The 10,343-nt window shown below is 35.1% G+C and overlaps 1 long non-coding RNA gene across 4 annotated transcripts; it reads left to right on the plus strand.

The window, feature by feature from the left end:
• Positions 1–4,999: 4,999 nt before the first annotated feature.
• LOC125245742 lies at positions 5,000–7,425 on the plus strand. 4 transcript variants are annotated; one of them, XR_007179598.1, is made up of 10 exons: positions 5,003–5,146; positions 5,234–5,324; positions 5,411–5,480; positions 5,576–5,669; positions 5,767–5,841; positions 5,926–5,948; positions 6,040–6,138; positions 6,228–6,298; positions 6,853–6,905; positions 7,006–7,425. It is a non-coding gene; the product is annotated as an uncharacterized LOC125245742 (long non-coding RNA). The 4 variants fall into 4 exon arrangements; XR_007179596.1 differs by having other exon boundaries at positions 5,000–5,146; positions 5,926–6,138; XR_007179597.1 differs by lacking the exon at positions 6,040–6,138 and having other exon boundaries at positions 5,009–5,146.
• Positions 7,426–10,343: the final 2,918 nt, after the last annotated feature.

Raw genomic sequence — 10,343 nt, forward strand, 5'->3', positions numbered from 1 at the left:
CAAACTTACCCACATTCAAGTGTTGATAAAAAAGGATGCATGAAGCTAGAATAAAAAGTTTTTAAAATAAAAAGAGTTAAAAGGTATATTTTCAAGTATAACAATATGTAAATAGGAAAATAGTAGTATACTTAAAGTGCAAAAATAATATACAAATCCTGAATGATTAGAGTGTGTAACAGGGATCCACTGAAGGAAAGTTGCAGAACCCAAGTGCAGTTTATTTACAATATCCAAACTTGATCAAACAAAATACAAAACAAAGACTTGACTAGACTTGGCATGGCTTGGCTTAGCTTAGCTTAGGCAGAAAACATACATGTGTACACATACATGTGCCGTGTCGTAGGCCATTTAGATTTGTCAAAACATTTAGCATTGAAAGGTTGTCTACTTGCCTATATAAGTCATATTTTAATGTGTTTCACTCCATTTTACACATTAGTCTGGCAATAGTTTAACTAGAAAAATGTGTGCAAATGATACATGACAAGCGCGGAGCGCACGTCTGTCTCTGGCTCAGCGCCAAAGCACATTTGAATTTAGCAGTGAATCTTTGCATTTTATTCTTTGCCATAATCCTAATCGAACACTGGGTGTATTACAGCTTTAGAATTATATTCGTATCGACTGTCAACAGTGATAAGGTATAGCTAAAGGTGGTCCAGACCAACCTTACAAAAGTATGACTTACAGAAGGTATACTTAAATAAGAATGTTTCGGGAAACCAACTTAAGGTATAATTTAAGAACGACGTAGAGTTAAGAAGGTTTCGGGAAATCCAGCCCTGGCCCCTTATCTCACTCAGTTAAAACTACCTTTCATAATTTAGGTGTTCATATGGGACAGGGCTTGAGTCTTGAGCAACATATTAATTCTCTGGTTCACAGTTGTTTTATCAGTTGAGAAACATTGCGAAACTGAGGTCAGTGGAGGTGGAAATGATTATACATGCTTTTATTTCCTCTTGCCTTTATTGTAATTCTCTTTTTACTGGTCTTAGTAATTCATCCCTGAAACGATTCCAATTGGTTCAAAAGGCTGCTACCAAGCTTTTAACTAAGTCTCCAAAGAGATCACATGTAACACCAATTTAAATTTTTTTACATTGGCTCCCAGTCAAGTTTAGAATTCAATTTAAAATTCTTGTGATTGTATTATGCATGGTCAAGCTCCTATTGATGTAAAAATATAACTCCAGCAGGAATCTGAGATCCTCCAAACAGATCTTGTTAGCTGTCCCTCACTCTAGATTAAAGACTAAAGGTGAATGTGTTTTTTGTTGTGGAATGTCGTGTCGTAGGCCATTTAGATTTATCTAAACACTTAGCATTGAAAGGTTGTCTACTTGCCTATATAAGTCATATTTTAATGTGTTTCACTCCATTTCACACGTTAGTCTGACAATAGTTTAACTAGAAAAATGTGTACAAGTTTATGTAATAATAACAGGTTAACAAATGTAAGTGAGAATAAATGACTTGTCAGAAATTATATCCTCCACTGGATCAGTCGTGTTCTTCTTCTGAGGTAAATTCAAGGCTTTTTCCTCGCAGTGTATCTTCTTCCAAACTCAATGAAGATCAGAGGAATGATGAAGCTTGATGCTGTTTATTAAGGTGATGGGTCGTTCACAGGTTTACAAGGCTCACATGGACGAGTACTGTATGAATAGCCTGCACGTGCTATGGTCACATTAAAGGTAATGAGCTCAGACGGTTGAAACTGTACCTCTCGTAGGTTTTATACGGAATACATAAACAGAGAATACTTGTTTTTGATATGACTTCATTTAACAGAAGAGAGACAGAAAGCGCACCCAATTTTTTATTTTGCAAAAGCACAAAGTTTTGTTGTTATGACCCTATAGGAGCTTAGATTTTAATCTACTATTCATAACAATGTGTTTGATGCTTTGCATCTTTTCTGATCCATGTTACAAACAATATACTAACAAACTGTAATGGTACAAATGACTCTCTTGAGCTGTAGTTCTTCATCCCAGTGACAATGAACTTTTGTTGAACTAACAACACAGTAGTTTTTGTGCAACTGTAAGAAACTGTTAAGAAATATTTTCAAGGTACACCACAGAGGCACTGTCCTACTTCACTTTTTCATCTGTTCCAAGTTTGATAAAAAAAAAAGGAGAAGAAATGCATGAGTTTGCAGTTTTGTACTTGTTTTAAATTTCTTTCTAACCTATGTTTGGGGTCAGTGTGGACTAGAATAATAAATGGTATATTTTCCCTGGGCTGCAGCTGACAGGTGTGTGAGGAAGTGCACTTAAAGGATTAGTTCACTTCACCATGTCATCCATGATGTTCATGTCTTTCTTTCATCAGTCGAAAATAAATTAAGGTTTTTTGAGGAAAACAAGTTGCAATTAAACTGTAATTTTGACCTTCAACCGTTTGGAGGCCAGTGAAGTCCACTATAAGGAGAAAAATCCTGGAATGTTTTAATCAAAAACCTTAATTTCTTTTCGACTGAAGAGAGAAGGACATGGACATCTTTGATGACATGGGGGGAGTAAATTATCAGGAAATTTTAATTTGAAAGTGAACTAATCCTTTAAATGTCTCACAAACAGAAGGTAACCAGTGAAACAGAGGGAGCGGCACACAGTCAGTACTCAGGAGAGGGCTCCCTCTGCTGGCATGACGTTACAACAACAACTCACTTAAGCAGCAGAAAACAAGCACTGATCAGGCATTCAGGGTTTGTTGGGCAGGCAACACTGCTTTTTCCCACAGCTGGTGGAGGAGACGTGAGCTGAGCAAAGCACAAGAGGAGCTGAAACTTTTTATTTCATTATTTCTTTACAAAACCAAAACTAAAAATATAGCTGCAAGCAGCAATTCGGGGCCAAGCCCCAGAAGGGGCAGTAGCGCAATACGGAGCAGGTAGAGCAAAAACAGCAGAAATTGAATGTACATGCAAAACAGCTGGTTCAGAAGGACAGGTGGAAATGAAATGAAAATCAATAGAAGTTCAGATGAGAATGAACACAGAATGAACTAAAAACACTTGTATCTAATTCAAGAGGAATAAAGATTAGTACAATGCTTATTTGGATAAAAAAGGAATCAAAATGACTCATTACACACAATTGCATAATGACCACCCAACACGGGATTCGAACCCACAACCTCCAGGTCCAGTGTCCATTTCTAATCTCATTGCACCACTGTGCAGGTGAATGTTTACACAACTGCCGAAGTTCAGTAGTTCATGTGAGAATGAACTCAAAATGAAGAATTTTTATAAAACTGCACTGAATGTTATATTTAATAACTTTAGTTTAGATCATTCTGCAGCTCATCATGCTGTAGTGCAATACAGAGCAGGAAGAGGAAAAACAGCAGAAAATGAACAAACATGAAACAGCTGGTTCAGAATTACGGGCAAGAATGAACTCAGAATGTACATAAGCTTAGATGAAAATGAACACAGCATGAAACAAAAAGCATTTATTTCTAATCCAAGAGGCAGTAAAGGAATCAAAACACACTATTTTATAAAACCGCTCCACCTGGGATTCGAACCCACTAACTTCGGATACAGGGCTCTTCAGATAACTGGCTTTACACATTGAGCTACTTGAGGATGCACATTCAACAGACTGTGGAAGAAACCTTTTAGTCTAACAAAGAATTCACAAAAAAAGCATTACTTAGCATGCTAACCATATTAGCATGCTAAGCTAACTTAATGCTAATGAAGCTCATGGTTAACTTGATAACTGAAGAGCCACATTAAAGAGAATGACAACTGGTTAGCATGCTAAGCAATTAGCATGCTAAGCTAACTAGCATAAGACAACAAACACAAGCAAGGTCACATTCAGAGATGAATATCTTGGGAATGGTAGCGAATATCAAAAATCCATTCAGTCATTTCTGTGCGGCTCGGTCCAAAGATCACCTGAGCTGATTTTGGACAAAATTGGACAAAAATTGTAGGAGGAGTAGCGAAAAAACTGTTTTCCATTTATTTCAATATGGCGGACAGGTACATTTAAGGAAAATGACAAATGACACATCGTCGGAATCGGCATAAGCCAGGGAATAAAATGACATAAAGCATACACATTTTGGAAAGTGTTTTCAAAAGTTATAAGTGGTTTTGCAATAAATCATTACATCTGTGGAACAGTAGGTGGCGCTGTGTTGAAACTTCTCAGGTACCTTCAGGACCTTCTAAACGTCATACATACCAATTTGTGTGAAGATATGTCAAATTGTTTAAAAGTTATTGCAATTTATGACAAAATTCAAAATGGCGGACACGTGGTTCATCCGATGTTGACGAATTCGATATCCTCGGATTCGGCATGGCACAGGGAATCCATAGACACCAAGATCTTGATTTTCTAATAAAGTGTTCAAAAGTTATTGGCCAAAATAGCCATTTTTCAGATCTCATGACCTGTAGGTGGCGCTGTTCCCAAATTTGGCATGGAACCTCAGATCATGGTCTTGATCAAGTGTACCAATTTTAGCTTTGATTGCTCAAAGTTTGGCCGAGATACAGCCTCTATAGCAATTTCGGGTCAACCTCGTTAACTTCGTGACATCATAACTTTTGAACAAAGATGAATAAAAAAATCTGTTCAGTCATTTCTGTGCGGCTCAGACCAAAGATCACCTGATCAAAGTCTGGACAAAATTGGACAAATTTTGAAGGAGGAGAAGCGAAAAAAACAAAATACTGTACTTTTCAAAATGGCCGCTACTGTAATGGGTGGAGACTTAATGTAAGAAGTTGAATAGCATCAGCATGAAGAGACGAATCAGATGAACTAAATTTAATTTTTCTATGACAAAGAGTTCAAATGTTAAAACCGTTAGAATGTTGAAATTTTGAACTGGTGGTGGCGCTATAGAGTTGGTTCTAGAGACTCCAAATTTGGTCCAATCACTATTCATGAGCATCTCTACAACTGTGCCAAATTTCATCATTTTCTCATGTTCCGTTGATAGGGCTGCCATAGACTCCCATTCGGGAGGAAGAATAATAATAATAAAAGGGAAAACGTACAATTACAATAGGGGCTACAGCCCCTTTGGGGCTTGGCCCCTAAATATTCTGAGGTCCACAAACACTTTCCACTACTGACAAATTTCCACTACTGACAAAAAGGTAAGTGTCTACATTAATTTTAAAAATGTATCTTTGTTTAAATCCTTTACTTTTACCAAGCAGACCATGTTCATGCTATCTTTTCAGATTTCTGAACTGAAGCCATAATTTCATCCTATATACCTGTGAGATTGTTCTCCATGATTTTTTTTTAAAGCAGCACACAACTGATAAAAAGGTAAATTTAATTGTATAATGCCTACAAAATTTAAACTGATACTTTACTTTGAGCACTGATTAACTTAATAACAATACACTTTTCAGATTTGTGCAACAACTTAATGATATTCCAAGGTCTGCAAACTCTTATTCAAATGTCTACTTTAACAAAAAAGTAAGCTAACTGACACTTTTCTACATGAATTGCAAATGTTTTATTGTCTAAACCCTTGACTTTATATTGAACATTATCTACTTTAATCTCTGCAGATTTCTAAAATGGGTATAGTGACTTTCTCCCTATACCCATGGCAAGATTCTCTGCTCCATGAACTCCTATAAAGAAGCACACAATTCATAAAAGGTAAACTTAATTTTATAATGTCTGCAATACTGAAATTAACACTTTACTTCAAGCACTGATTAACTTACTAATTAATCTATTAATGGTAAACTTTCAGATTTGTGCATCAACTCTATTATTGTTATTCTGAAGTCTACAAACTCTTATACAAATTTCCACTACTGACAAAAAGGTAAGTGTCTACATTACTTCCAAAAATGTATCTTTGTTTAAATCCTTTACCTTTACCAAGAAGTCAATGCTATTTTTTTTTCAGATTTCTGAACTGAAGCCAAAAAGGTAAGCTAGCACTGTCTACAATAGTTTCAAAGTGTTTGTATAAACCCTATACCTTCAAGCAGTTCATGTTCAATTAATGTAATCTCTGCAGATTTCTGAAATGCACTGAAGCCATAACTTCCTCTATATATCCATCTGATTGTTCTCCATGAATTGTTTGCACAAAGCAGTGCACAACTGATAAATAAATGTAATAAATTTAATTGTATAATGTCTACAAAACGTAAACTGATACTTTACTTTGAGCACTGATTAACCTACTAACAATGCACTTTTTAGATTTGTGCAACAACTCAATGATATTCCAAGGTCCTCAAACTCTTATTCAAATGTCTACTTCTAACAAAAAGGTAAGCTAACTGACATTTTTCTACATAAAAATGTTTTTATTGTCTGAACCCTTGACTTTAAAGCAGATCATGTTCAGTTCATTTTAGAAATCTGCAGAGATTACATTCAATGAAGTCATAACTTCCTCCATATACCCATGATAAGATTCTCTGCTTCATGAACTCCTATACTTTTATAATGTCTGCAATACTGAAATTAACACTTTACTTCAAGCACTGATTAACCTTCTAATTAATCTTATATTGTTATTCTGAAGTCTACAAACTCCTATACAAATGTCCACTACTGACAAAAAGTGTCTACATTACTTCCAAAAATGTATCTTTGTGTAAATCCTTAACTTTTACTAAGCAGTCCATGTTCAGTGAATGCTATCTTTTCAGATTTCTGAACTGAAGCCATAATTCCCTCCTATATACCCAAAAGATTGTTCTCCATGAATTGTTTTTATAAAGCAGTGCACAACTGATAAAAAGGTCATTTTAATTGTATAATGTCTACAAATCTTAAACTGATTGAACACTGATTAACCTACCAACAATACAATTTTCAGATTTGTTTCTGCTCCATGAACTCCTATAAAGAAGTGTACAACTGATTAAAAAGGTATTGTACATTGAATATATTCCAAGTTGTTACTGAAAACGTATATATTATTTTGTGATAACTCTTTATTTATTGCTTTCCCCCTTTTTACAATCAACAGCAACCTTGTCAACTTTCAATTCACAAAATGTCCTGAAAGAACTCTAAACTGATGTAGGCAGTCAACAGTCAGTGAAGTTATTTTAAAAAAATGAATACATAATCTCCACATTAACAATGTTGAATGGATGGCATGTACTATATTTGGCCTATGTATACTTTGCTGAAATTTGTGCCAGCCACAGGAGGATGGCCTGCCCCTGCTGAGTCTGGTTCCTCCCAAGGTTTCTTCCATTAACACTCTGGTGATTATGTTCCACAACTATGTCCATGATATCTCATTATTTTGCCCATAATGTTCCACTTTACTATCTATGGGAGTTTTTCCTTGCCACTGTCGCCTTTTGGCTTGCTCACTAGGGTTTAAGGCACAATATTTTCAAAGAAAATTGAGTAAAGAATGTAAATGTGTAAAGAATGTAATAAAAAGATTTATTCAACTTTGTCTCTATATACTTCCATTTACTCTATCAATTTCCTCTCTGTTGAATGGATATAGTATGTGTATTAATTGCAATTCCTACACATTAACTTGGTGTCTTTAATAAAAAAGTAGGTCAAAAAAGTGGTCCTTAGTGGGTAGAGCATTTGAATAATTTTCATTTAATTTGTAGTAGGCGATTATTCATTTGTTTTAAAATACTAAAATGAGTAAGTGAATGTCTTTGTCTTTGAATGGGATTGTAAGTATACTTTACATTTTGGAATAAAATGTGTAATTGTGTTTAGTCAGTGATGCTGTCCTTGGAACAAACATTATGTACTTTGCCAAAATGCCCATTGGCAATGGTTGATCCTTTGAATACATATTGGTATTGTATTTAAAGCTTTTTTTAACATGGCATATACAAAAGAAAGGGGAACTAACAAAATGGTCATATGCCAAAAAATTTTACTTAGTCATATGCCAAAAAGACATATGAAGATCAGAATTAAAACACTGAGGCAAAGAAGAATATATAACTATATGAACTTAACCTATTTATTTCAAATCTGACTTTTAATTATTCTGTTTGCAATGTAAGCATAGACTATTAAAAAAATGACCAGAAGCTGAGATTAAAATTAACACAGCTTGAACAAAAATAGATTTATTTCTAATCAGAAGAAAGTCTAGTACAATACTTACTGGGATAATAAAGGAATTGAAATGACATGGTACAAACAATTTTAATAGATGCCCTACAACGGACTCAAACTCAGTCTATGGATCTGAAGACTGACACTCAAATCATTGCACCACTGGGCAGACACTTACATACACCTGCCAAACTTTAGTAGTCTATGTAAGAATGAACTTACATACAATGAACAGTGCATTTTTAAATGAACTCAAAAAAGCAGAAATGAAAATAACATGAAAAACAGCTGGTTCAGAATTACAGGCGAGAATAAACTCAGAATGTAGAGAAGTTTAAATAAAAATGAACACAGCGTAAATGAAAACACATTTCTAATCCAAAAGGAATAAAGATCAATACAATGGTGACCAAGATAAAGGAATCATTTCATAAAACTGCTCCACCATGGATACAAACCCACAACCTTTCAATAAGGCACTCATCAGGCATCTGGCTTTACAAGTTGAGCTACTAGAGCACACACATTCAATATGCTGAACTTTTAGTGTGAGAAAGAAAATACAAAAAAGTATTACTTGGCATGATAACCAGATTAACATGCTAAGCTAACTTCAAGCTAATGAAGCTTATGGTTAACATGATAGCTGAAGAGCCATATTACAAAGAATGACAGCTGGTTAGCATGCTAAGCTATTTAACATAAGACAACAAACTCAAGCAAGGACACATTCAGAGACAAATATCCTGGGAACAGTAGCAAATGGGCAGATGACGTGACGCATGTTTTTTCTGTAATTAAGTGTAAATGTTTAATGAACTGCATTTCTCAACTAACACATGCCAGTGAGGCATAGAATATCATTTTATTTCAATATCATGATTTTGGGACGTAAAATGTATTTGGTGTTGTTCATATTTCAAGGTGAATAGCAAAATGTCCTGCGGTGTGACTAACATTGATGACTCATCAAATGTAAATATTAGTAAAATAAAGCAGATATGTTTGGAGCAGCTAATAAATGTCTTGGCATTATTTTGTATGTATTTACTTAATTAACTTAAGTTTTCAAAATGCTAAAAAGTACTAAAATAATATTTACAGTACATTTAGTTTTGAAACACAAATGCTGTCCTGCAGTGTGACATATGATATTAGATTTTTGTACTGGCAGTTACATGGACAGCATAGGGGTCCGTTAGTCAAGCCCCCTACCAGAAAATCCCCAGATGTTTGGATGTGCTAAGGAGGTTAAAATGTGAGTGTTAATCTCTTATTAATTTGATAAATTTCATCATTTCTGTCAGACCATGAACGCGTCCATTTTTGATAGTCCTGTGGTGTGACTGATCTAGTTCGAGAAAAAAGAAAAATATTTTCAAAAAAGAATCATATTCAGGTTTAAAACAATGAACTTATTCATTTACTGTAAGGCCCAAGGTCAGTCTTGTATAGCAATGACTCAAAATGGCTGCAAAGGTGAAATAGTCCTGTGGTGTGACAGCCCGTCCTGTAGTGTGACATAATTAAGTCAGATGTCTAGCTAGATTCTCGTCTGTTATGTTTGCAATATTAAACATAAATATAAATATATCTCTGTCTCTATATATACAGGTGCTGGTCATATAATTACAATATCATCAAAAGTTTATTTATTTCACTAATTCCATTCAAAAAGTGAAACGTGTATATTATATTCATTTATTACAGGCTGATATATTTCAAATGTTTATTTCTTTTGATTTTGATGATTATAACTGACAACTAAGGAAAATCCCTAATTCAGTATCTCAGAAAATTAGAATATTGTGAAAAGGTTCAATATTGAAGACACCTGGTGCCACACTCTAATCAGCTAATTAACTCAAAACACCTGCAAAGGCCTTTAAATGGTCTCTCAGTCTAGTTCTGTAGGCTACACAATCATGGGGAAGACTGCTGACTTGACAGTTGTCCAAAAGACGACCATTGACACCTTGCACAAGGAGGGCAAGACACAAAAGGTCATTGCAAAAGAGGCTGGCTGTTCACAGAGCTCTGTGTCCAAGCAGATTAATAGAGAGGCGAAGGGAAGGAAAAGATGTGGTAGAAAAAAGTGTACAAGCAATAGGGATAACCGCACCCTGGAGAGGATTGTGAAACAAAACCCATTCAAAATGTGGGGGAGATTCACAAAGAGTGGACTGCAGCTGGAGTCAGTGCTTCAAGAACCACTACGCACAGACGTATGCAAGACATGGGTTTCAGCTGTTGCATTCC

This window comes from Megalobrama amblycephala, linkage group LG14, assembly GCF_018812025.1.
Source record: "Megalobrama amblycephala isolate DHTTF-2021 linkage group LG14, ASM1881202v1, whole genome shotgun sequence".
NCBI lineage: Eukaryota > Metazoa > Chordata > Actinopteri > Cypriniformes > Xenocyprididae > Megalobrama > Megalobrama amblycephala.